The sequence below is a fragment of the Saccopteryx leptura genome, chromosome 6 (genome assembly GCF_036850995.1).
Source record: "Saccopteryx leptura isolate mSacLep1 chromosome 6, mSacLep1_pri_phased_curated, whole genome shotgun sequence".
NCBI classification, from domain to species: Eukaryota; Metazoa; Chordata; class Mammalia; order Chiroptera; family Emballonuridae; genus Saccopteryx; species Saccopteryx leptura.
The window spans coordinates 33,294,098-33,321,207 of record NC_089508.1 but is presented as its reverse complement, the minus strand read 5'-3'; the positions used below and the strand labels follow the sequence as shown (position 1 = coordinate 33,321,207).

At 39.8% G+C, this 27,110-nt stretch overlaps 1 protein-coding gene and 1 non-coding gene across 6 annotated transcripts in view; both read left to right on the top strand.

The window, feature by feature from the left end:
- RAD51B (RAD51 paralog B) overlaps positions 1-27,110 on the top strand; it is a 603,012-nt gene that overhangs the window by 69,579 nt on the left and 506,323 nt on the right. The window lies entirely within an intron of this gene.
- TRNAG-GCC (transfer RNA glycine (anticodon GCC)) lies at positions 6,255-6,330 on the top strand. Its single transcript has one exon. It is a non-coding gene; the product is annotated as a tRNA-Gly (tRNA).

The following is a 27,110-nucleotide window of genomic DNA, read 5'->3' as shown; positions in this document are numbered from 1 at the left end:
AGATCTGGATACTTCTAAAATCGACATAAATATTAATGAATGAAACCCACATATAAAAATTTTTTGGGAGAACCTCACTAATATTTAGAAGTGTAAAGGGGTTTCTAATGCAGGGGTCGGGAACCTTTTTGACTGAGAGAGCCATGAACACCACATATTTTAAAATGTAATTCCGTGAGAGCCATACAACGACCCATGTACATTATGCATTATCCAATAAAAATTTGGTGTTGTCCTGGAGGACAGCTCTGATTGGCTCCAGCCACCCGCAACCATGAACATGAGCGGTAGAAAATGAATGGATTGTAATACATGAGAATGTTTCATATATTTAAAAAAATTTTTTTTAAATTTATTTATTCATTTTAGAGAGGAGAGGGAGAGACAGAAGGAGAGAGAGAGAGGAGAGACAGAGAAAGAGAAGGGGGGGAGGAGCTGGAAGCATCAACTCCCATATGTGCCTTGACCAGGCAAGCCCAGGGTTTCGAACCGGCGACCTCAGCATTTCCAGGTCAATGCTTTATCCACTGTGCCACCACAGGTCAGGCTGAGAATGTTTTATATTTTTAATGTTATTATTTTTTTTATTAAAGATTTGTCTGTGAGCCAGATACAGCCATCAAAAGAGCCACATCTGGCTTGTGAGCCATAGGTTCCCGACCCCTGTTCTAATCAATTGAGTGTTTCCTGAAAAGATATGTTTAAGTCCTAACCCCTTGTCTCTGTGAATGTGACTTATTTGGAGATAGCATCTTAGCAGATGTATTCACATTAAAATGAAGTCATAGTGCAGGGGTCAGGAACCTATGGCTCGTGAGCCAGATGTGGCTCTTTTGATGGCTGCATCTGGCTCACAGACAAATCTTTAATAAAAGAAATAATAACGTTAAAAATAGAAAACATTCTCATGTATTACAGTCCATTCATTTCCTACCACTCATGTTCATGGTTGCGGGTGGCTGGAGCCAATCACAGCTGTCCTCTGGGACAACACCAAATTTTTATTGGATAATGCATAACATACACTGGTCGTTGTATGGCTCTCATGGAATTACATTTTAAAATATGTGGCGTTCATGGCTCTCTCAGCCAAAAAGGTTCCTGACCCCTGTCATAGTGGATTTAAGTGGGCCTTAATTACATGTATCTTTGTAAGAGAAGGAAAAAGGAGACTTGGATATAGAGACACAGAGGAGACACAGAGAAGAACAGAGAAGAATGGCATATGAAGACAGAAGCCGATTGGGAGTGATATAGCTACAAGCCAAGGAAAACCAAGGGTTGGCTAGGAGCCACCAGTAACTAGGGAGAGGCAAGGAAGGTTTCTTCCTTAGAACTTTCAGAAGGAGTGCCAGTACCTGGATTTCAGACTTCTAGCCTCCGGAATTGTGAGAATAAATTTCTGTTGGGTTAAGCCAACCCATTTGTGGCGCTTTGGTATAGGTAGCTTTAGAAAACTAATATAGGGTCTTAAGACCAAAAAGTTTGAGAATCTTTAAACTAGGCTATTATAATTAGCTACTCATCTCTCTTCCAGGTACTGTCCTGTCAATACATGCTGCTTACTTCTGCCAGATTGCTTATCCTAAAACAATTATTATGCTTCTCTTATTAAAAAAGTATCAGTGGTTCCTTATTACCTAAAGTTCAAAATCAAGTTCAAACTCTTAAGTGTGTGTTCAAAGCCATTTATAATCTGGCCCTAACATATCAATACTTTCCCACTGTGTGTCCTACATTTTCTAACATACTCCTTTTGGAATATTTACTTGCATGTGCATTCATTCATTTGCTCATTCATCAAACAAAAATACGGGTCCTCGTTGCGTTTTTCTTGTAATACGGCATTGTCTAATATGGTAAGCACTAGCCACAGGTGGCTATTCATTTTAAATTAAATAAAGTTAAAACTAAAGGTTCAGCTCTTTTGTTTCAGTAGCTACATTTCAAGTGTAATAGCCACATGTGACTAGTGGCTACAGTATCGGGCAGCACAGATATAGAACATGTTCACATCGTAGGAAGTTCTTTTATATAGTGCTATCCTTACAACTAGTCCACTCTGTGCACCTTGTCCCCGGATCACCTTGCATTTTCCTCCTTCTTCAGCACTCCTAACATGCCCTTCCTTCACTGCTTCTCCTCACCATCCTCTACTCCTTCCACCCATTCCTTGGCCTGCTTTTCTTCATGTTACTTACCAAAATCAACCTTGGCTTCTGACTCAGATACTACTTCTTTTAAGATTACTATGGCTGGATATATAAGCCCTTATTTCTGTTTCTGTAACACTCATTTTATTCTGTCACGTTTGTACTGACCTGTGTTTGTCACCTGGCATGTAGGATAGATGGGTATAGAGATGACCGGATGGACAGCTCCTACGAGTTTATTGACAGTAGGAACCTTGTCTAATAGACTGTGGTAGACTTACCATCTTATTGCAAATAGAAGAAAAGGGGGAGGGACACACAAATGAAACAAACATTCAGAGACTATATTAATTTTAAAATCTTAAAATTATGTTAGAAAATCTTACCAGGTACACCTCTGTAAGGTGGTTAGGATGCCTTAGGAATAAGAATTATATTTCTATAGTTGTGGGGGTTTTTTGTTGTGGGGGGGGGTCTTCTGTTTCAGAGCCCATCTAATTGGTTGGTCTGTCTTCTTGGATTTGCCGTAAGCTCTTCAAAATTGGAAAGCTGAACTTCAAATGCATGCATAGCTCCTATTGGCCAAAGATAAGAAAATTTGAATCTAAAAATAAAAAAAGAAATCCAACCAATCAACCAACAAGAAAACACCCCCACTCAATACATTGAAATGCATTTAGTACATAAAAATCATGTATATTTTAATAAAAGGAAAATATTCAACATTTCACTGGAAACTGTTGAAACTAGAACACTAACTCCTTAGTCTGAAAAGTGGGAATGACAACATTTACCCTTTTGTATTGTCGGTACTTCACACTGAGGAAGTAACCCTTAACAGAAGAATCCCAGCTAATAAATAGGAAGGAATGATGGAAATAGATTATCGTCTTGGAAGCCCTGGAAACAAAGTCACCAATTCAGGCAATAATGATCAATGGATGAATTTTGAATGGAAGGTTAAATATGATTGTTTTATTCCTTTATCTAAACATACATGATGCCCATTTACCTAAATATGTACCTTAATAGTAGAATGTCCTTCAAGTTTTCTCATGATTAGATGTAGGATAAACTTTTTTCTTGACAAGACCAACACAGAAGTAATGTGTGTTCCTTTCAGTGTATTCTATCAGAAGCTTCATGCCATTTTAACTTAGTGCTGGGAAGGTCTTGGTGATGGAATTGAAATGAGCAGAAGTAGGAAGCAAATAAGAAAGGAAGAAACATTTAATGATCGGAAAAGCTGTTTAATGAAGGGAAGAGGATGATGTTTTGAATGGTCACATTTTATTATTCATTTGGTTAATCTGAGATGGAATGTCTGTGGAGTAAGCTAGTGGAAATAATTCTAGAAATATTGCTTCCACGCTGCCTTTACCATTTTCCTGGAGTTTGTTAGCAGTTTGAGTGAATAAAACCATAAAACCATTACCTATATAGTTTTAACCCTGAAAATTGACCTTTGTCTCATTTCTGAACTTTCAGCTTTTCCAGAAGTCAAGAACAATTTGCAGTGCTTCCAAAAGCAATAGAACATGTTTGGTGAATGCCTGATATTAGAATGTATATACATGTGTACACATATTCATATACTTGTACATACACACACACACACGCACACACTTTTTTCGTTACTCTCTGGGAATAGTCTAGTGTTCAAATGATTCCATAAGGACTCAGTCTTCTTTTCTTGCTCTTTTTGTTCTACCTTCTTCAGTGTTCCCTTCACTCTCAGGGTCTACTTTTGGCAAAATTGCTTTAGACCTGTGTCGTCTCTTTTTAGCTTCTGTGCATGTCCTTGAGGTTCATTTAGATTGGACCGGCCTGGCCATATGCCCACTGTGGCTGGGGAAACTGTTCCTCCTGCTGGATGTGGTTGGCATGCTCTACCCCTGTTGTTAGGTATGCAGCCCCTCCCAACACCCATGGACTGAGAGCCTGGAGGGGTAGTTTTCCAAAAGAAATGGGGTGTATTTACCAGAAGAAGGTGGAATTGGCAGTCAGGCACAACGAGCAACTGTTTGCTGCAATACCTAAGTAAGGTTTGTTGGAGAGACCTGAATTTAATAGTAAGAAAAATGGTGGTACTTTGGAGAAAGAAAAGGGCCTGAATGAATTCTTTGGGCATAGACTTCTTTCTGCTTGCTTTCTCCCTTGCTTTGGCAATAGCTTACTATTTTCCCCAGAATTCAGTCCTCTGGCTTTACGGGCCTCTATCCTTGCTGGAGGGAAATGATGTCAGGTAAGTAGGCAGTGTGAAGGAAAGTAAGCCCAAAGGTCCTGTTTCCCTGCGGCTTCTGTCCTGCCTCCCAGACCTACTGCCAGAGACACGTCCAAGGCCTCGTCCCAGCTTTCACCTTGACTTTAGGGGCTTAAATTAGTCATTCTTACATAACACATAGGATATTTATCAAATGACATACTTGTACCACAGGAGTTTGATTTTCTTTGTTAGTGTTCTCTAAAATTATAACATGTGATAAGTCTCTATCTTTGCTTTCTAAGCTTGCCAATGCAAAAAAAAAAAAAGTAGTATTTCCTTTTGGAGCCTGAAGCTTTATTTCTCCTTAGCTCTTACTTAAGTAGAGCATGTAATTTAGATGTTTGAATAGGAATAGATGGAGTAGCCAAAAACTTTTCAATAGTCCAGTTAAAATACATAATAGCATGTGTTTAAAGCAAATCTTTGGAGGAAGGATTGGAAATTCCTGGATAAAGTCATATATCACGTCCCTCAAAGGCACTCCTTACTGAGTAAGAGTGGGAGGAAGCAGTCTGTATCCTAGCAGAGGGTCAAGGGTTCTTACTTAGAAGTCCCTGTGGCAACTTGTTCCCATCTTGGTAGCTGAAGATCTCAAAGAGATTTCCAACTTGGCTTAATCTTTTGGATTTTGTGTTGACTTAAATGCCATCACATTCTATAGCCTATTTGCATAAACACTCTCTCTAAGAATTTATACAACGGAGTGTATTTTTCTCTGTATTATAAGTATGACACCCCTTCAAAATACGCCCCCTCCAGAAACCAACTTGGAAGTCTGTGGAAAATTCACCTTATTTTAATCACAGACATGGATGAGGGGCGGTCTAACTTTAAAATGTGGACTTTGGCCCCAGGCCAACGTAGGTTCTAACCAAGTATTTTATGTTTTGGGTGTGTGTCCTTAGACAAGTTAATCTCTGTAGACCTCACTTCTGTCATATATAAAATAGTTAATCATTCATTTCACAAATATTTAATATTAATTACCTTCTAGGTGTTGGGGATACATCAGTGAAGAAGACAACAACGATCTCTTTCTTGGTGCAGCTTATGTTTTGGTGGGAGGAGAAGCAACAAAAAGAAATTGTGTGTTAAAGATAGTACTTTAAGAAAAGTACGAGTGGCAGGGTCTGGGAGATAAGGAATAGGGAGGGGAGCAGTGCAGAATGAGGGCAGGCGGCTGGCATCACTGAGAAGTTGACATTTGAGTGAAGACCTGAAGGAGGTTTCATAGGCTTCCTCTGTTGCAGTCTTGAGGATAGACTGTCAGGGGTGACAGATACAAGCAGAGAGAATTGTAGGAGCTTTCACAGTAACCTAGGTTAGAGGTTAGAGATGATGGGGACAAAGTAGCACTGGAGATGGTGAGAAATGGTTGAATTCTGTATACATCTGGGAGTTTCAGTGAACAGGATATTCTGAAGGTTTGGATATGCTATGTGAAACAAAAAGAGGAGGCTAGTCTTTTGTCTGGAGGAACTGGATGGATGGAGTTGTTATTAACTGACAAGAGGAAGATTGCGGGTAGAGCAAGTGTTAGGGGGAAAGATCAGGAGTTTGGTCCTGTTTATATACCGTATTCCCCCATGTATGACGCTCCCATGTATAAAACACACCTTAATTTTGGGGCCTGAAATTTGAAATAAAATGTATTACATAAAGTTACTGAACTCAGGTTTTATTCATCATAAAATTCATACAACTCCTCATCACTGTCAAAACTCCCATCTATTAGCTTGTCTTCATCTGTGTCTGATGACAAATCGCTGTCTTCAACAATGAGCACAAAAACAAGCTCAAAAAAGTGGAAAATACAACTAAGAAAACTACAACCGGCCCTGGCCGGTTGGCTCAGCGGTAGAGCGTCAGCCTGCCGTGCGGGGGACCCGGGTTCGATTCCCGGCCAGGGCACATAGGAGAAGCGCCCATTTGCTTCTCCACCCCCCCCTCCTTCCTCTCTCTCTCTTCCCCTCCCGCAGTTGAGGCTCCATTGGAGCAAAGATGGCCCGGGCGCTGGGGATGGCTCCTTGGCCTCTGCCCCAGGCGCTAGAGTGGCTCTGGTCGTGGCCGAGCGACGCCCCGGAGGGGCAGAGCATCACCCCCTGGTGGGCAGAGCATCGCCCCCTGGTGGGCGTGTCAGGTGGATCCTGGTTGGGTGCATGCGGGAGTCTGTCTGACTCTCTCTCCCCGTTTCCAGCTTCAGAAAAAAAAAAAGAAAAAGAAAACTACAGTATAAGAGGCACCCAGTTTTTAGACCCCAGATATTTCGAAAAAGGGTGTGTCTTATACATGGGGAAATACGGTATATTGAGTTTGAGATGTGTGTTAGGCATCTACATAGGGTTAATAACATTGACCGATAAGTAGGTTGTGATAATTAAATATGGTGAACGTTAGTCACTGAGCACAGTATCTGCCATTATTATATCTGTGACGCCAGAGAATATATCATGACATGAAACAAGAATAATGGATTATAAAAGGGATATTCAAGGGAAAATGTCACAAAGGAAAAGGGATTAGCAGAGTGTCAGACTTTTCAAAAGTAACACTGGAAGCTGGTAACAGTGGAGCAATGCCTTGAAATTTTTTTCTTTTTTAAAGACTTTATTTATTCCATTTTTAGAGAGGAGGTGGAGGGGGGGGGGAAGCAGGAAGCATCAACTCCCACATGTGCCTTTACCAGGCAAGCCCAGGGTTTCAAACTGGCAACCTCAGCATTCCAGGTTGACGCTTTATCCTATTGCGCCACCACAGGCCAGGCTGCCATGAAAATTCTGAGGGAAAATGATCAGAAACATAGATTTCTGTGTCTAGCCAAACAATCAGTTTGAGGATAGAATAAAGATATTTTCAATATGCAGGTTCTCAAAAAAATCTATCTCCTATACATCCTTCCTCAGGCAGATATTGAAGGATCCAAAAGAGAGGCAAGACATGACAGAGACGTGTAAGAAAAGAGAAGAGCCTGACCTGTGGAGGCGTAGTGGATAAAGTGTTGACCTGGAAATGCTGAGGTCGCCGGTTCGAAACCCTGGGCTTGCCTGGTCAAGGCACATATGGGAGTTGATGCTTCCAGCTCCTCCTCCCTTCTCTCTCTCTCTCTCTCTCTCTCTCTCTGTCTCTCCCTCTCCTCTCTAAAATGAATAAATAAAAAAATTTAAAAAAAAAAGAAAAAAAAAAAGAAAAGAGAAGACATGAAAACGGGGTGTGACACTGGAGAGAGAGAAAGGAAACTCTCAGGACAGTGGTGAAGGACAGCCCGGGACTACAGCTGACAAAAGGTCTAGAGAGAACAATAAGCATTGGAGCAGGAGGATATAAGATCCAGGGGTCTCTAAGAAGGACATTGAACTGAGTGAGACATGATGTGTTTGACCATTTTGAGAGTTTCATAGTATGTTCAGAGAGCTATGGCCTAACCGTTCCGAACTGAAAGGAGCTTACGTACATTGCTGTAGGGGTTCACTCAAGTGAACAGGAACGCAGTATTCTGTCGAGGTCTGTCAAGTTTAGTACTCTGTTCCTAGACCACCTGTAGCTGGATGGAGGCTTAGCAATGTAGTATTTAGCTCCCTGAGCATCTCTAATTGAACTGGGAAACCAGCAGCTTTGGGCTGACTGTTGGATTAGGTGAGGAACAGTCCCTACCACACTCAGAAAAGAAAGCTTTAAGAGAGGGTTTTTTTTTTCTTTTTCAGAGAATGGGCAAGGGGAAACTATTGTTTATTTTGAGTTGGAAGAATGTAAAGTTCATGTATACATATATATATGTATTTATCTGTTTTTATTTTCAGGTATGACACTTTCATGTTTATAAGAACGCCTTATTTTTACAATGACTGTGCAGTAATGCAAGGGAAAAAACTTTCAGTTGTTACTTTTAGGTATAGAAAGAAACTGCATTTCATATATAATAATTTACCCTTCTGGATGACTTACACCCCATTGACTTATGCTTTCCCAGTAAAGTAATAGATTTTTAAAATGGAATTATCCACTATAAAGTTCTTTTTTAGTTTGAGATTGAATAAAAACAAATTAAAATTTTACTGTTGAAATTATGCTGCCTAATTAATTATAAAACTATTTGATCTAAACTTTGTTTTTTCTTCTTTTGTGCACTTTATAATATAAAATGTGGCCGTTTTATGTTAAATCAATGTTTCCCATATAAAGGTGGAACTATGTTTAGGTCTCATTTAATTTATCATTTGATCAGTTATAATGTACACAGATAATGAAGCAAATATATGAAGAAAAACTGCAAGGGGAGAAAAAGATAATCTAAATGAAGATTATTATTAATATTGTGTAAGATTTTACTGCAGTTAAATTTCTATAATACATGGTCATCCAGGGGGACTGGGAACATTAGTTAATCCACTCAACAAACATTGATATGTCAAGCTCTGTGCTAAGTTTTGGGAACACAAGACAAGTTATGACATCATTTCTGCCCTGTAATAATTCCCAGTCCAAAAGAAAGATGTGAAATATAAACAAGCAAATGTAACACAATAGAGTTAAAAGCGCTCTAGACTGTTACTAAATGAATAAAGAGAGAAGGTCATCTTAAGAAAAGATGCATTAAGAAGACAGACACGGAGATGTAACACTATTAGTGGAACTAGCAAACATTTCTGTTTGTTTGTAGCATAGAGCCAGAAAGGCCTAGGGCCACACCTGAGAGCCATCTCACTGAGCATGTGTGCTGCCTTCCAGAGTTAAACAGTTCCTCCTAAACAGTGTTTCTCTTATTTATGTGATTACAAGAATCACTTAGAGAGTTAAAACAAAAACCAAATTCCTAAACTTCATCTCAGACTGGGAAAAATCAGAATCCTCAGAGGAGGCCTGGGAATCTGTGTTTTTAACAAGTTCACTGGTAGTTCTTATAACCAAATTATTGAGCAAATTCAATTTACTAGGATATAAGCAAGTATTGTTTCCCAAAATTTCTAGTCTGTGTGAGGTTTCAAGCACACATGCCACAACTTTTCTCTGTTGTGTGTGTGTGTATGCATGCACATTTTGTTACTATTAAAATAGCACAGGCCAGCATAAAGTTTTCGGAAATATGTCCTCCTAGCGCAAGGTGGTGCTGTGACTCAGGCTGCTTGTGGTCTAGCTCCGAGATACTGTGTCCTCCCTCTTCAAGATCCAGATTCTCTGTATTGGCAACAGAGTCTGGAAACCGGGGAATAGGTGGAGGGCAGTGTTCTCAGTCTTCTCGTGTCCAATTTCATCCGACCCCTTCTCTCGGTGAGGACCCTCACCGAAAAGGGTAACCATGGCTTTGCCCACTGGTCATAGGGTGGGTGTACTCCTCGGCCTCGCCGTTTCCCCTCTTTCTTTTACTTCACACTGCTGCTCTGAGGGTCATTGGAACTGATAATACCTCTTATATACCTTTCAAGGGCCACAGTCCCTTTCTTATTAGGCAAGCTGCATACTCTACAGCAGGGGTCCCCAAACTACGGCCCGCGGGCCACATGCAGCCCCCTGAGGCCATTTATCCGGCCCCCACCGCACTTCTGGAAGGGGCATCTCTTTCATTGGTGGTCAGTGAGAGGAGCATAGTTCCCATTGAAATACTGGTCAGTTTGTTGATTTAAATTTACTTGTTCTTTATTTTAAATGTTATATTTGTTCCCGTTTTGTTTTTTTACTTTAAAATAAGATATGTGCAGTGTGCATAGGGATTTGTTCATAGTTCTTTTTATAGTCCGGCCCTCCAATGGTCTGAGGGACAGTGAACTCGCCCCCTGTGTAAAAAGTTTGGGGACCCCTGCTCTACAGTCTGTTTTGGGATTTGGACTTCGGGCGTGTACTCCTCTAGCCAGTCCTCTTCTTTCAGAGATCTCCAGACAATTATCCACGCATATGTCTATGTTCAGGCACTGCCAGGTTCTGCAGCTCAGTAAGCAGCCTACCTGGGACCAAGCTGCCACCTCTCCTTGCAGATACCTTCACCTCCCAGTCCGTATGACCAACTCCCTTGAAGCGCTCACTCGGTCAGTGATGCCGCCCCCGTGAGTCCAGACTTCCAGGCGCTCCCTTTCCTTGTCTTCTGTCCTTGGGAGAGTTGGTTGAATGCACCAGCCAGTTTTGTTATTTCTTAGCGAACCCTGGGGAACATATCTGGACATAATTTTTGGTGCTTTCCCTCAGATTTGGACATTTACTGCTCCTTGCTCTCAATTGTGGTCCTGCATCACCAATTCTGGGACAGTAGGACAGATACCATTTTGAGAGAGAGAGAAAGGGAGTGAGGGGAGAGAGAGTAGAGAGAGTGAGAAGCTTCAACTCGTAGTTGCTTCACTTTGGTTATTCACTGATTGCTTCTTGTATGTGCCTTGACCTGGGGGCTGCAGCTGAGGCAGTGACCTTGGGATTGTGTCGATGATCTTGTTTTCAAGCCAACAAGCCTGTGCTCAAGCAGGCAACCTTGGGATTTCGAACCTGAGACCTCAGCATTCCAGGTCGGTGCTCTGTTCACTTCGCCACCACCTGTCAGGCAACATCTCGTTAGATTATTGATCAGGTAAGTTTAGGAAACATTATTGCAAGTAGCAGAAAATGTAATCAGATTTGTATTTTATAGTGTTTAAAGCATAATTTAAATAAAAGATCTTAATGGAATTGTACCTTTTCTAACTGTCAGAATTGAAATAACATAATTTGTCTGCTTTAGGGTGAGAAAAAAAGTAAATATATGTATGACCATAAATCTTTGTAGAGTGTCAACATTTGTAAGTTCTGACAGTTTGGTTGTTTCTATGAAAATACGTGGGTTCAGTGGGTCTGCTGCTGCCAGAATATCAACCTGGCACAACAGAAGAACTGGAATTCATTGATGTTTCTTAGTTAACTTTCAGATTTTCCAGATTTATTATCTGGAACCTTTTGGATAAAGGGAGATTAGACCACTAGGTGGCGCTTTATAATTAGAAAATGGAAGTGCTTTATTGCTACCACTAGGATCAACCTAGTCAAAGCAGGGGCCAGTGAGAAGAGCTGGTGGCAGTCCTAAACATAGGTTTAAAATAAGAGAGGAAGCTAAACACAGAGAAAAGAAGTAGGGGGAAAGGAAAAAGAAAAGAATAAATGAAACGGGTATATTGCAAAAGAAGTTGTACAATGGCATCCATTACTTCACAAAAGTGGTCTGTGACATTTGTTGCTGGTTCATTTCTTTGATTACTAATTTATTTGACATGTATTTAATGAGAATCACGAAATCTGGCTGAGGATTCTATGGTGAAAGATATTTTCCTCTACCTTCTGAGTTTATAGGTAGCGGGAGCTTAATGTATATATTTGAACTTAAAATTTCGACCCCTTCTTTGTAGAGTATATTAAATAATATAGAAAAGAATACTTTTTAATTTTAGTTTTGTTTTATATCCTCTGCTTTATTTTCTTATCAGATAAAACCTTTCCCCAGCCCATGGCAACTACAGTTTTCTGTCTCTGTGGATTTGCTGATGCCGGGCATTTCATAAGAATGGAATCATACAATCTATGGTCTTTGTGACTGGCTTCTTTCACTTAGCATATTGTTTTCAAAGTTTATCCATGGTGAAGCACGTAATCAGTACTTCATTCCTTTTCCTTGCTAACTAATATGCCATTGTATGGATTTCCTCATTTTGCTTATCCATTCATTAGCTGATGGACATTTGGTTTGTTTTATATTTTTGGCAGTTATGAGTCATGCAGTTATGGGTATCCATGTACAAGTTTTTATGTGTACATATGATTTCATTTCTCTTGATTATATACCTAGGAGTAGAGTTACGGGGTCATATGGTAACTGTGTTTGACATTTTGAGAAGCTGCCAAACTGGATTCCAGAGTGGCTTCACCATTTTATGGTCCTATCAACAGTGAATGAAAGTTCCAGTTTGTTCACATCCTTGCCAATACTTGTCTTTTTCTGTGTATTTGTTTAATTATAACCATTGTAGTCATGGGTATGAAGTGGTATCTCATTGTGGTTTTGATTTGAATTTCCCTAATGGTTAATGATGTTGCGAATCTTTTATGTTCTCATTGACCATTTGTGTATCTTCTTTAGAGAAAGGTCTTTTGAAATCCTTTGCACATTTTGACTTGGATTGCTGTTCTTTTTATTATTGATTTTCAAAAGCTTGCTATATATTCTGGATGTAAGTCTTTATCAGATATTTGATTTTCAAATGTTTTCTTTCATTGTCTTTTCACTTTCTTGCTTCTTCGGAGCACAAATATGTTTATATACATATAAATGCAATATTCACAACATAATGAAATAAGGTGGTTTAGATTTATTGCAGTGAGTGTGCTAGATTGTATCATGTAGATTGCCGTGAAAGGAGATGAACAGAGTGTTGACAGTTGTCTTTTATTGATATTCAAAGCTGTTCCCTAAATCAATATGGAATGCAATTATAGGACGCCAAAAAAAAAAAAAAAGAGCTAAATTACTAAGAGTGAAACATGATGTCCTCTAGCATAAAACACGCCTTCTGCATACTTTCTTTGTGTTATCCTAGTTACAAACTAGTAGAGAAATGTTAGGGGTTGGGATAGTGAGAAAAGAATAGTTGTTTCCTTCTTTTATGGCTCACGCAAGATATACTCTTTGAGATACAGCTAAAAATAAAACAGAAACGATAGAGGACCAACTGGTTTCAGCAGCAATTACAGTAATTCTGCTTTAGTTAAGTCACTGTTGGAGAAATGCCTTCACAGTTGATCAACTTAATGCTACAAGCTCTTGTTTTTCTTTGACTTTAAGTATAGCGAGAGTAACTCTTGGGTACAAAACTCGTATTTAGATGGTGGAGGGGAAGTAAATGGAGTGTGTCTTTGTCACAGCCTGACTGGAGATGTTTCTCTATTAGTAATTGAGCAGGTAATCTACTTTGATGATCACAAAGTGACACACTGAGATGGTTGTGATCACTTGCTCATCATTTTGGCCAGTATCTCCAAGTGGTGCATTCGAGAGAATTATTTGTCCCCTTACTGCACTTTCAGCTTGATATCAAAGTGCAATGGTAGTAGAGAAGATATTTTTTAAATTGACTTAGATAAATTAAGAAATGGTCAGCCTGACCAGGCAGTAGCGCAGTGGATAGAGCATCAAACTGGGACCCAGAGGACCCAGGTTCGAAACCCAAAGGCTTGAGTGTAGGCTCATTGGCTTGAGTGTGGGGTCCCTGGCTTGAGTGTGTGATTATAGACATGACCCCATGGTCTCTGGCTTGAAGCCCAAGGTCGCTGGCTTGAGCAAGGGATCACTCACTCTGCTGTAGTCCCCTGGTCAAGGCACATATGAGAAAGCAATCAATGAACAACTAAGGTGCTGCAACAAAGAATTAATGCTTCTTGTCTCTCTCCGTGTCTGTCTGTCCCTGTCTATGTCACAAAAAAAGAAAAAGAAAGAAAAGAAATGGTCATATCTGACAAATGATAGACATGGATGAGTGATCTTATTGTCTTTTTTTTTTGCATTAAAAATTTGAAACAGAGCACTGAAGCCTTCTGAGAAAGACACTCACCTTCTCGAGGCTTTTCCCTGGAATGGGCTATCAAATCCAATGTGGATCTTTGGCTAGGACTTCTCAGCTGTGTTATTGAAGGGATGTAGGTTTTGTGAAATAGCCTGGCATGTGCTGCAGTGCTTTAAAAATTTTTTTTTAACTTTCATACTTTTTTACAATATGAGAATCAGTTCCAGACTATAGTTAACACTTATTTATGTGAACAGTTCCCTAAACTTTGCTTCCTAAAATGTAACAATGAAACCTTTTGGAATTACGATGCATTTGTCTTTTAAGAACAGTCCTTTAGATGGATGTCCTATGACTGGTTGAAGTTCCTCAGGCATACTCCCTCTTGACTCCTTTCCACACCCAGAAAGATATTTTGGATCTTTTTAAAACTTAATCTTGTGCTTTGATCGGAGTGAAGGGATGAGTCAGAGAAGTTTGCTAACACTAGTACTTCTGGGGGAGGTCGCACAATATAATTTGGAATCTGAAGTGGCATTAACTGTCAGTTTTGCTCTTTCAGTCTGATGGATAAATTTGTAATCATGAGCATATTGCGTAATGGTGACATAATTGAGGGTGTGAGCTTATTCTTTAGAACATAACCCCCAGGAGACTTGTGTTTGGTCCATAATATAAAGCTATTTTAAGATGGTTGTGAAAGTTTTTGCTGTCAAATAGCAGGGACTTCTCAGTCATTTGTGTATAGTTTTCTTGATAGATGATGCTGTCCTTGGTTGGAAAACAATGGATTCCTCCAGTCTTCCTGGCCTCTGTGGTTAAGTATAGCTCAAATACTATGAAATTAAATTTATTTATTTATTGACAGAGACAGAGAGAGGGACAGACAGGGACAGGCAGACAGGAAGGGAGAGAGATGAGAAGCATCAGTTCTTTGTGGTGGCACCTTAGTTGTTCATTAATTGCTTTCTTATATGTGCCTTGACTGGGGAGCTACAGCAGAGTGAGTGACCCCTTGCTCAAGCCAGCAACCTTGGGCTTAAGCCATACACCTTGTGCTTCAAGCCAGCAACCTTTAGGCTCAAGTCAACAACCATGGGGTCATGTCTATGATCCCATGCTCAAGCCAGCGATCCTGCGCTCAAGCTGGTGAACCCACACTCAAGCCAGATGAGTCCACACTCAAGCCAGCGACCTCAACCTCAGGGTTTCAAACCTGGGTCCTCTGCGTTTCAGTCCAACAGTCTATCCACTGTGTCACCACCTGGTCAGGCTTAAATTAAATTTTTGTGTGATAACGTGCTCTCTCAGACTAAGGAGTCGGCACTCTATGAGTCTTGAGGATGTAGTCTCATTTGACAATTTCACTGCCACTTAAGATTTTATCTGGTGTGTGGTGAGGTGATATAGTGACTATTCTATTGGCTCACAGCCAAGGGTAGTAATTGGTAAACATGGGCCTAGGGCTTGGAGACAGGAACTCTGTCATAGAAGAAAGGTAATGATCAAAAAAGTAGTATTTATTGTTGTTAATCAACTCTTGAGTGTGAAACATTTAAGGCTTTTGGGCTCTAATTGGAAAGAGTAGTTGGTACTTATTCTGTGCCCATCACTCTGGGAAGTTAAAGCAAATAAAACTAATTCCTAATCTTGAGATACTTACGCCCTGGCCGGTTGGCTCAGCGGTAGAGCGTCGGCCTAGCGTGCGGAGGACCCGGGTTCGATTCCCGGCCAGGGCACACAGGAGAAGCGCCCATTTGCTTCTTCACCCCTCCCCCGCGCTTTCCTCTCTGTCTCTCTCTTCCCCTCCCGCAGCCAGGGCTCCATTGGAGCAAAGATGGCCCGGGCGCTGGGGATGGCTCTGTGGCCTCTGCCTCAGGCGCTAGAGTGGCTCTGGTCGCAACATGGCGACGCCCAGGATGGGCAGAGCATCGCCCCATGGTGGGCGTGCCGGGTGGATCCTGGCCGGGCGCATGCGGGAGTCTGTCTGACTGTCTCTCCCCGTTTCCAGCTTCAGAAAAATGAAAAAAACAAACAAACAAACAAACAAAAAAGAGATACTTACATTTAGGGGAAGATAGATGTATAGGCAGGTGCTATTTTTCATAGATGGAGTTAAAGACCTTTTCTCCCCCATGTGAAAGCATACACAAAGGGGGTTACCAAATACACTTGAACACTCCATCAGCAGTGGTGAAAACTATTTTTATAAAGGCAGGAATAAAATAAATTCAACTCAGAATAGTGATGCCCACGGGAGAGAGGCAGAAAGATGGGATTCAGGAGGGGACCATGTGTCACTTCACTGGGATGGGTAATATTCTAATTAAATTGAGTGAAGAGTTCATAGGTATGTATCTTATCATGCTAACCTACATTTTATATATATATATATATGTATTCTTTTGTATCTGTCAACTGTTATACAGTTTCAAAAAAAAACCCCAAGATATTTTAGTAAACATTTCCCAATCTTAATTTATTAAAAGCTTTCATTCACTTAGGATAAGTTGTAGGAGAAGAACTCACTTAGCCAAACTATTTCTCTGTTTACTATCTATCTATTCATCCATCCCTCCATTTTTTACTTTGGTTTTGAAACAATGAAAATAATGTCGAAATCTTTTCTCATGACCTGCATGTCCTGTTTCCCCGCCCTCTAAGGGTCCATGCGCTCTGTCTAGAACTCAGTTTATAGGTCAAAAGGATTCTGTCTGGGTTGGCCAGCCAGACATTTAAGTAATTCATTCTCTCAATCTCTCTCTCTCTGTACTTAATGTTTGTGCATGGCTTAACCAGGGATTTTGAAATCTTTGCTGGATGGTTTTAGAATTAAGGGCCATCAGTAGGAAAAAAAAAAAAAAAAACACAAAGAAAAATACTATTTCCTCTTTCATCTATGTCCCATATTATACAAGCGTTCTGAAAATAGCACCAATTTTCTGGGAAAGGTCGTGACTGAGACTTTTCTCACCCTTTACCCCTACTCTCCAATTCATGTTTCCTTCTCATAATGTGGTCATGTGCTTGCCCAAGTCTGGCTTATGAACCGTGTAGAATATTTGTGCAGTTTTGTTTTTTAAGTCCTATATTGTGCACATGATGCAGTATTTAATTTGAAATGAGCCCTGAGTTCAGTCAAACGTGCTTCTTGTGGTGTTTATCTTGGAATGCACGAGTAGGAGGGAAGTATTTTTGCATTTTATACATCTGGACATTGTTCATGGTCCTCCTGTGACTTGGGAATTCTGTGTGGGGCAAAATCCAAAGAACTGTTTTAAAAATAACATGGGGTTATAATGGCATCTGACTAAAAACCCCTGAGAATATGCTTCTAATCCCAGCAGAGTTTGATTTTGATGGTGAACTTTTTCAATTGTGCGGTTCACTGTTGGCCTGAGTAGATTGCTGGGATTAGAAGGTTACCTGATACGCTCGCATGTAGGCTAATGGGCTGCCAGACTCTCTGAAAGTCGACAGCAGACTTGGCTTGTTGGAGGGAAGACTTCTGCCTTGGTTTTGCACGGGGTAAGACAGGGAAAGTAAATTCTGCGTCCTGTGCCCGTGCCTCTGCACTCTTACTCTACCAGCATCGTGAGAGAGACCCGTAGGGGCTCTGCCTTGATCCTGCCTCGTGCCACCTGACTTAGAGCTAAAGGTTGACCCTGGGAACACCTCAGGCGCTGTGTCAGGGCAGAGGCAGCAGGGGTAGGGGCAGGGGTGGGGGGCCTACAGTGTAGAAACTTTATACTTTTTCTGAGTCCATTTGAAAAGTTGTTATTTTCACCAGGATTGAACATGGTATATAGTACAGTAACCTCCTCTGGCTAGGGGTCTGCTAGGAAGGACTAAGTGGGGAGGGATGTGTGGAAGCCATGCTGCTCTTTGAATGAGTTTGCATATGGACAGTGTTGCTTTTTGGCCCCAGTCTGGGTTTTCTTTCATTCCCACATCTCATCTTTATGCAGCTGCAGAGAGCAGGCTGGGAAGGCAGAATGAGCTTCCAGCAGATTTGCACTTGAATGAAAGAAAGAACGATTTCTCTTTCTTTTCAGAGTGGAGACCAGTTTGAGGAGAAAGTTGTTTGCTTTTTTACTTTCTGGGTAAGGACTGTTTGCTTTCCCCCCTTCAAATGTAGTAAAGAGAGGGAGAGCTAATAAAGCGGTTGGACCTGCGAGTGATAATTCATATAGAATTTTCAAATGTGCTCAGTAAGTTTCCTCATGCGATTATAGAAGAAGTAAATAATTGGAGGGCAAGGGTCAGCATTCTGCTGAGGTCTTAGAAGCAGTTGACTGTGAAGTCGTTTGAGTGCTTGGATAAGACCACGCAAGTCGGAGCTGTTTGTCTTTGCTGGTTATTTTGGCCTTTCCTCTGGGGATTTTTCCCCCCTTTACTTTAGTAATGCATTTTGCAACTTTCCGTTAAAAATTCATCAAAGTTTAAACTTTTAGTGAATAAACACATGCTGGTCCTATGATGGGAATCACAACACAACAGAGAACGGGATCCCTTCAGCTGGAGAAGGTTAATGGTAGGGACTCCAAGGGCTGATACCAAGATCGTGCTTGTTTAACGTTTTAATGACTCCAAAAGGAAATGGTGAAATCTGCTGATGACACCAAATTGTTTTTGCTGATCCAAACAGGGATTTCTGGGAAGTTTCTTCAGAGTATTTGGAAGCGTGGAAGAATTGGGCAATGTGGTGGCAGACACACAGAACTTGGAGTGACACGTTTCTGTGAAGTAGCGGGAGTAACGTCAGTGTATTGACATTACGAAGCCTGCCAAGCCCTCTTTGAGAAAGGCTGTGAGTCCCTGTGAAGACCTAGCTTTGATTCCTCCTGTGAAAGGAAGACTTAGGACAACTGATGTTTTGGTGTTTAGATATTAAAAACTACCATGGCAATAGTTGCAATTATAAAGTGTAGTGATTGGAAGATTTGGTGTCTGAGTTCTTTATTAATCCCAGCAGTAGTATATTTAAAAACAAAAGCCGTTTCCCCTGAAAAGGTCATTGAAGGTTATATATTCATTTTATGTATGTTCTTTCTGTGGGGGAAATAGTTCCTAGTACATTCTTTTGACTGTTTTCTGTGGTGGTGGATCTTGTTTTTTTAGGTTACTCTCTCTTCTCTGTTTCTGTGAGCTTGAATTTTTAGATTCCACATATAAGTGAGATCATGCAGTATTCGTCTTTCTCTTTCTGACTCATGTCCCTCAGGTTCTTCCATGTTGTCACAAAGGGCAAGATTGCCTTTAGAATAAGCTTATGATTGATTTGTTTCACATGCATCACTGAGATATGTAAGTTGTAGGGGCTTGTTAAAACACTTGTTTCATTTTTCATTGCATTTTAGACACACCATATTTAGAATTGACCTTCTCTTTTTAAAATTGTTGGAGTTCAATGTCCCCATGTGTACTTTTAGGGAGGATCCAGGAGATTGTGTAGTAACTGGAGATTCCTTTAATGCATTGATATTTTCTTTCTAAAGCCTACATCTATGGAATGAAAAAGACCTTGTGGGTTAATAAATAAGATAGCCACTGCCACAGTAGCTGTGTGCTAGCCATCTACATCCATCCATCATTCCCTCCTCTCTCTCTCCCTCACTACCTCCCTCCCTTCTTCCCTCCCTCCCTCCTTCCCTCCCTTCCTTCCCTCCCTTCCTCCCTACATCCCTCCATCCCTCTACCCACTATCCCTCCACCTATCCACCATCCATCCATCCTTCTATCCATCCCTCCATCTCTCCATCCCTCCATCATCCATCCATCCATCCAGTCAGCCAGCCACTTCCAAAGAACAATGAGTCACAACCCTTGACCTCAAGATACTTGGTTTTATTACATGGTGGTCTATCCATGTGAAACAAACAGCAGTCAGTTGCACCAGTGTCAGTGTGGTTTTCACACTTTATCTATGGAAATTTTGTTTTGATTGAGCATTAAATCGTAATGGTGCTAACTCCTTGCCTTCTCTTTTCTCCCTCAGTGAAAATCCCTGAGTAATTTCCAAAAACCTCTAGTTCAGAGAATAAGTTACCTGGAGGGTCAGAAAAGGATTTGTGTACAGAAGCATTAGGAAGACTTACTGCATTTCTTTCTTACTCTCTGAGATTATTAAAACAAAGTAAAAATTTCCATTTACCAACCCTAATTTGAAAGTCAGTGGAAACACAAACCCCCATATTTAAATTTATGACAGAGTTTTATCTTCACAGTTTTCTGTATTTAAACACTAAAACGGAAGGAAAAGGTAGGAGAACTAATCTAAGAGCAGATGGATAGCCCAAGAGAAGAACATGTCATAAAGCCCCATGTTCTAAATGCAGGGCCCACACCGGCTGGTTCAGAGTCTGGGGAGAACTTGTTAAAAGCAAAGGTTTCAAATTCCAACTCAGACATCAAATCGGAATCACCAGAGTAAGGCCCAGGTATTTGAGCAGTGTTTCTCCGCATAAATATAATGCCTTCTATAGATACACACAAAGAAGCCTGAAGATGGAATAATGTTATAATGTATTGGAATAAAGCATGAGGTAGAGTTTGTCTTATGCAGTTCTGATGACAGAAGTATGATGAATAATTCTTTGAACCCTATTGATAGTACTAGAAAGCTTGGTATCATGGTTAACAGATGGATTCCAGAGCCTGAATGTGTGGGTTCAACCATAGTTTGGTCATTTACTAACAGTGTAACCTTGGGAAGAATTTTAATCATTCCTCTGTGCCTCAATTTCCTTATTTGTAAAATGAAGATAATATTCGTGGCACCTGTCTCAAAGGTTTTTTGGTGAAGATTACACGAGACGTGAGTGAAAAGCACTAAAAACACTATTTGGCACACAGTCAGCCCTCAATAAAAATTGCTGTTACTGTTACTTGTACCTCTAATTTATAGAACTAAGCATTTTGGTTCCTATTGCCATACTTGTTATAATGAGTTCACGACTAAGAGGAAAGTAAAAAAAACCCACAGGAACAATGATTGCTCAGATATGACAATGTGTATGTGTGTGTGTGTGTATGCATTTACATTTAAGTATTTCATATAAAAATATGTAATGGGAAAAAACACACCCTCTTTAATTTCTTTAGAGCAAGACTTTAAAGCAGGGGTAGACAACCTTTTTATACCTACCACCCACTTTTGTATCTCCGTTAGTAAAATTTTCTAACCACCCACTGGTTCCACAGTAATGGTGATTTATAAAGTAGGTAAGTAACTTTACTTTATAAAATTTATAAAGCAGAGTTACAGCAAGTTAAAGCATATAATAATACTTACCAAGTACTTTATGTCGGATTTCTTGCTAAGTTTGGCAGAATAAATCTTTATAAAACAACTTACTATAGTTAAATCTATCTTTTCATTTATACTTTGGTTGCTCTGCTACTGCACCATGAAAGCTGGAACATCCACTAGTGGGTGGTAGGGACCAGGTTGACTACCACTGCTTTAAAGTAACAGATTTTAAATTTGCTACATTTTGCATTCCTGTAGCACTCCGAGATAAAACCAACAAATGTGATGTAACCCTAACAGACACAGTAGGTGGCGCTTCAGACTTAGTTTTTAAAGAAACCAGGACAAGAGGAAAACTGAAGCACATTTTAATGGGCTTTCTATTTTCACTACTAAGACGATTTCATCTTAGAGTACATGCCTGTAAGATGTAAGGATTTTTCTGACAGAGCTGGATAATAATTTTAGCAATAATAAATCTCCTAGTTACTATATTTGGGCCAGGTTTGTCACTTGGAAAGTATTAGTTGTGTTTTCAGTCACAGATATATGTGGAAGTTATTTTGTTTCAAAATGCTGCCTTATTTATGAGTTTTTCCCCTCTTTGTCTTGGTATTTAATATTTTCATTCTCAGTTTTTTCCCTTTATTATTAATTTTATTAAATGTAGTCATATTTAATAATTCAGCTCTATTTATTCTAATAGGCCCTAAAATATAGGTCTACATTAAAGGATAATTGTAGGACTTTTGTTTACCATTCTACTGTGTTTTATGTACTTGATCTTACTTAATCTTAGTAATAAGCCTATGAGAATTATTATTCCCTTTTCAAAAGATAAACAAATGGTCTCAGGGATGTTTAGTAACTTGCCAAGCTCATATTAGTGGTTGAACTAATAGCTCCTTTAAGAGTTTCATGTGTGCGTTAAAGTTGTATACTTTGAGAACCTACTGTGTGGCAGGCATGCTGAACACTGGACATAGTATAGTGAGCAAAACTGACCAGGGCCCTGCCCTTATGGACCTTGTAGATTATTAGATAATTCACAGAGACTCTTTGAAATCCACAGAATTGGAAGTAGGTCATGGAGACACAAAGATATGTTCAGAGACACTGTGATTGTTGGATAGACCAGGGAGCAATTTCACCAGAGAGGAAGAATCATACCTACCTTGACTGTATTACTGTATTAAAATATTTACTTAGGTGTACTCATTGTAGCCAAGAGTAAAGGAAGACTTCCATTCTCCAACTCCTGACGGTTAAATCATAAAATCAACAATAAAAAAACAATATAGCCCTGGCCGGTTGGCTCAGGGGTAGAGCGTCGGCCTGGCATGCAGGAGTCCCGTGTTCAATTCCTGGCCAGGGCACACAAGAGAAGTGCCCATCTGCTTCTCCACCCCTCCCCCTCTCCTTCCTCTCTGTCTCTCTCTTCCCCTCCCGTAGCCAAGGCTCCATTGGAGCAAAGTTGGCCCAGGCGCTGAGGATGGCTCTGTGGCCTCTGCCTTAGGCGCTAGAATGGCTCTGATTGCAGCAGAGCGACGCCCCAAGATGGGCAGAGCATTGCCCCCTGGTGGGCATGCCGGGTGGATCCCGGTCGGGCTCATGCGGGAGTCTGTCTGACTGCCTCCCCATTTCCAGCTTTGGAAAAATACAAAAAACAAACAAACAAAAAATATAGGCCTGACCTGTGGTGGCGCAGTGGATAAAGCGTTGACCTGGAATGCTGAGGTTGCCGATTCAAAACCCTGGGCTTGCCTGGTCAAGGCACATATGGGAGTTGAAGCTTCCTGCTCCTCCCCCCTTCTCTCTCTCTCTCTTTCTCTCTCTCTCTCTCTCCCCTCTAAAATGAATAAATAAATAAAAATAATTAAAAAAACAATATAAACTGTCTTCTAGATAAGAATCAGAAAAGTAAGGAAAATATGAGTGTACTAGAATGTCAAAATTTTTCATTGGTTAAATGGTGTTAAAATATCTAAAGCAAGACAGTGTCAGTCGGTAGTGAGAATCTGTGAGACTAATGTAGTTTGTGCGCAGTACGAACATGGTAGCTTCTAGATGTTTTGTGCCATTTGATGAAAACGTTTTATGTACAACCAGGCAAGTAATGCCCTGAATTACTAAGAACCCCTTTCATTTTGGGACAGTTAACATTTTTCTTTTAATTATTTTTTGTTCAAAAAGCTTCATTCTCTTATTTTCAGGCTCCTGTGACCTAGAAGGTATGTCATTGATGAGGAAGCATAGACCAAGAGTTTTAAATTGAGATCCCTGACTAGGCTTCAGTAAGTCTATAGAACTCCCGAAGTTCTGTAAAATGTTATGTGTATCTACTTAGGAACATTACTCAGGGAAGAAAGGTTAAATAGCCTTCACTAGATTCTCAAAGAGTCCTCTGACCTTTAAAAGGTGAAAAATTGTTGTAGTTAGAACTTTCCCCAAAGTGATCTGCTAGAGTCAGTCCAATTCAGCATCATAAAACAGATGACTCTTCCCAAATAGGTGAGAAGGAGGCACCGTTCTAGAGGAGCTGATTATTCCAGGAGTTAAGAGTTTCCTGCAAGGCATGTTTACCTTTTATTCCTGGATTGATGACAATATGGATAGCTCTTTTGATCAGAAGAAATATATAATAATGTTATCACATTGATTTTAAATTTCACTGAGAGAGAGGGAGAGAAACATCAATTTGTTGTTACACTTATTTATGCACTCATTGGTTGATTCTTATATGTGTCCTGACCAGGGATGGAACCCGCAACTTTGGCATATTGGGACAACACTCTATCCAACTGAACTATCCAGCCAGGGCAGAACTATCTTATTTACCTCGTATTATTAGCTCCCATTTTAGTGTCTGGCCCATGGTTAGTATTCCATTGAATATTTGTCTTCATCTGTGTATGTTTTCTTATTTGTTTTTCACTTAGTTTCCAAAATAGTTGCTGTTTCCATATTCAGAATTTCTTATGAGAGAGTCACATTTTTCATTGATTAAAATACAGATATTTTAGGGATGACGCTATTTTGTTTAAAGCAAATTACTTGGGACACAAGAGTTTATTCAACTTAACATTCAGGCTTAATACTTTTTGTAGAAAGGCAAGTATTTGGTCTTAAAAAGCAAACTTTATTTTTATTCATGTATAGTGTTGCAGGAAATCACTAGTGTTTGACACTTCAGTCACCTTGTGTACTGGTGTATATATGATAATGGAAAAACTTGCTGCCTAAAAAGCTATATCTTCAATAAGATATTTAAGACATCTCCTATTTTAGAGAATTTTGCATAGCCTAGCAAAACATTTGCAACTATAGGAAACATGATATTTTTCAGAAATGGATACTGATTATGAGAAGTATGGTCACTGTGACTAAGTTAGGTAAATAGTTTAAGGAAAAGCTCTCTGCCTTTTGGAGTTTATTTAGATTAAGTACTATATTGGACATATGGGGTTAATTAGTATTCCTATTGCATATGAGATCTAGATATACATAGGCCCAGAGTGATTTGTTTTAGTCTACAGGAACGTTATAGATAGGACCCTTCTGAAAAATGGACGTTATAGATAGGACCCATCAGACTTGGTTGGTTCTAGAATCACCCAAGGTTGACTTCAGGTTAGGGGACACTTTTATTTCTTTGGCCATAGAAATATTGTCTTCTTATTTCCTACAAATAGACTGAACTCTCGATGTCTTACAGGACAGAGTAGAAATAGTACAGATCTCTTGCAGTAGGATTTGGGACCTCAAATCCTACTCAGTATACAGTTACAGTATTTTTGTCTTGGTGGTAAATTTGCTTATAGTATATACAGTTAGTGTCCTGTGGTTTTCTACTCATTGAAATATACTATCACTCATTGGTCTAGAATCTGGTGAGGTCTGTAGTAATAATATCTGGTTGACAAGGGCTTTTGGTCTTTTTCTTCTATGGTAGTGTGCTAAAAGTCAAGTGACATTTTTATGAACATTTTTTCAAAGAATAGACATTGAAAATTAACTTATTTATTAACCAAATAAGACAACCACCTCTAGCCTTTAATGTAGCATTCATTTTCCCTTGAAACATTGTGTTCTTTGTTTAAAAGACCTGAAACTAGAGGAGTAAGAATGGTTGAAGTTTTGAAATTGGAAAGTTGAAACCTGTCTCCTCTTGATCATATGATCACAAGAGTCACAAAGAGTGGTCCTTTCTATCAGTAGACAAGAGTTCAAGTTTATCTGAATTTAGAATATTGAATTATATTTTAACCATAGTAGCATGTTTTTAAAACTTACTGTAAATCCTAACTGACTTGATACTATTTTGTTGTTTTGGAAGGTTCTCTCATGTGGCTGCCAAGTTGTTTATAGTTAACCCTGAAGTTACCTCATTCTCAGAAGGGCATCTTCTATAGCTTTGTGTTTATTTGCAAAATAAACCACATTTTTCCTGTCTTATTAAAATGATGAAACCATTTTCTAGCATATGGAAACATTTTTGCATCTTATGTTCTTTTGAGCACATAACTCCATGTGATTTACAAATGTTGGTAAAAGCAATAGATATTTCCAAATGCTATTAGAATGTTCAAACTAATATATAGCTATTTAAAAAAATTTATTCATTGAGATTAAATGAAGACCAGAATGAATGATGTATTAGTCACTATTTTCAGTGTTTTAATTTCAGAATTTCTTTCATTTTTATTGCAACTGTAGTATCAGTATCATCACAGACAGTACTCATTGCCTCAGGTTATTAGATGTTGCCCAAACTAAAGGTAGGACATTCTTCTGGCTTTAAATAGAGAAAATCATAACTGGAAATTTAAAAAGTCCAAACTTTTGATAATATCATTTAAAGCATCATTGTCAATAACAAAGTACATACCAGTGTGAGATTTTAAGCAGATAAAATCTGTGCATGGAATAAGAATGAAGTGTTTTGCAATATCAACGGATTATCAGCCATACGGGGAGAAGGAATATTAAACCGTGTCACCCAGTCTGGCAGCATACACGAACACAGCCAGCGCGCTGATGCAAAACAGAACATAGCCCTGCCGTAAGGTGTGTACCTTGTGGTCTAAACCTGTTCCTAAGTGCTATTTTGAAGTTTGTCTTGGTCTAAAAACATCTTTTGAGGAAGGAGACATGGTATAGCTGCTGTCTTAGAGGAAAAAAAGAGAGTGATATCACAACCTTACCTTAAACGTAATGAGGTGAAATAAAGATGTCCTTGGACAGACTGGTGAGAAGAAGACAGAGGAGAAAACAGATGCAGATTAAGAAGAGACCTTTTGGGCCTGACCTGTGGTGGCGCAGTGGATAAAGTGTCGACCTGGAAATGCTGAGGTTGCCGGTTCAAAACCCTGGGCTTGCCTGGTCAAGGCACATATGGGAGTTGATGCTTCCTGCTCCTCCCCCTTCTCTCTCTCTCTATCTCTTCCCTCTCTATAAAGAATAAATAAAATCTTAAAAAAAAAAGAAGAGACCTTTTGGGTTCATGGTTTTGAGGTCACAGATGGCTGTTGAGGAGATAGTTTTAGTCCAGTGATGGGGTGGGAGAATCCAGGAAGTAAAGAATAAGTAAATTATAAAGAATGAACTTAAGTATGGTAAACTACTCTTTCAAGGGTTTGGGAGATGAATGGGAGTCGAGGTGAAATGTTGGCTACAGGGGGAAAGGAAGAAAGGCTTGTTTTCTTTGTCTTTTTTTTTTTTTAATGGGAAAATGAACATATTTTTAGGCAGAAGTAAAAGAACTTTTGGTGAAGGCGGGAGAGAAGGCCCTGGAGAGTAGGAGGTTGATTACTGGCTGGCAGATCTTGGAGGAGGCTGGATCAAGTGCGTGGGCTGAGGTATTGGCATTGGGGGAATATACAGAGATCGGAGGAGGAGGAGGACGAAAGATGGGTGAGGGAGCTTCCTTAGAGAGG